The sequence below is a fragment of the Carcharodon carcharias genome, chromosome 18 (genome assembly GCF_017639515.1).
Source record: "Carcharodon carcharias isolate sCarCar2 chromosome 18, sCarCar2.pri, whole genome shotgun sequence".
Taxonomy (NCBI): Eukaryota; Metazoa; Chordata; class Chondrichthyes; order Lamniformes; family Lamnidae; genus Carcharodon; species Carcharodon carcharias.
In genome coordinates, this window is record NC_054484.1 from 92,905,786 (window position 1) to 92,907,139 (window position 1,354).

The window sequence follows — 1,354 nt, forward strand, 5'->3', positions numbered from 1 at the left end:
TTAAGGGTGAGGGTGCAGTTTTATTCTGTTTCTGGTGTGAGGGTACAGTTTTATTCTGTTTTAGGGGTGAGGGTACAGTTTTATTCTGTTTTTGGGGGTGAGGGTACCGTTTTATTCTGTTTTGTAGGTGATGGAATAGTTTTATCCTATTTTGGGGGTGAGGGTACAGTTTTGTCTTGTTTTGGGGGTGAGGGTACAGTTTTATTCAGTCTTGTGAGTGGGTGTACAGTTTTAATCCATCTTGGGTTTAAAGATAAAGGTTTGTCCTGTTTTGTTGGTGGGAGTACAGTTTTATTCAGTCTTGTGAGTGGGTGTACAGTTTTAATCCATCTTGGGTTTAAAGATAAAGGTTTGTCCTGTTTTTTTGGTGGGAGTACAGTTTTATTCAATCTTGGGAGTGAGGGTACAGTTTAATTCCATCTTGGAGTTGAAGGTACAGTTTTCTTCTATTTTGGGGGTGAGGGTACAGTATTATTCTGTTTTGTGGGTGAGGGTACAGTTTTATTCTGTCTTAGGAGTGCGGGTACAGTTATATTCCATCTTGGAGTTGAAGGTACAGTTTTCTTCTATTTTGGGGGGGAGGGTACAGTTTTATTCTGTTTTGGGGGTGAGGGTACAGTTTTATTCTGTTTTAGGATTGAGGGAACAGTTTTATTGTGGTTTTGGGATGAGGGTGCAGTTATATTCTGTTTTTGATGTGAGGGTGCAGTTTTATTCTGTTTTAAGGGTGAGGGTACAGTTTTATTCTATTTTAGGTGTGAGGGTACAGTTTTATTCAGTTCTAGGCGGTGAAGGTACAGTTTTATTCTGTTTTTGAACTGAGGGTACAATTTTATTCTGTTATTGGGGTGAGCGTACAGTTTTATTCTGTTTTTGGGATGAGGGTACAGTTTTATTCTGTTTTGGGGGTGAGGGTGCAGTTTGATTTTGTTTTGGGAGTGAGAGGGTACAGTTTTATTCTATTTTAGTTGTGAGGGTACAGTTTTATTCAGTTTTAGGGCGTGAAGGTACAGTTTTATATTTTTTTAGAGATGAGGGTACAGTTTTACTCTGTTCTTGGAAATAAGGGTTCAACTTTCTTCTGTTATTGGGGTGAGCGTACAGTTTTATTCTGTTTTAGGGGTGAGGGTACAGTTTTATTCTGTTTTTGGGGGTGAGGGTACAGTTTTATTCTGTTTCTGGTGTGAGGGTACTGTTTTATTCTGTTTTAAGGGTGAGGGTACAGTTTTATTCTGTTTTTTGGGGTGAGGGTGCAATTTTATTCTGTTCTGGGGGCGAGGGTACAGTTTTATTCTGCTTTTGGTGTGAGGGTACAGTTTTATTCTGATTTTACTGGTGAGGGTACAGTTTTATT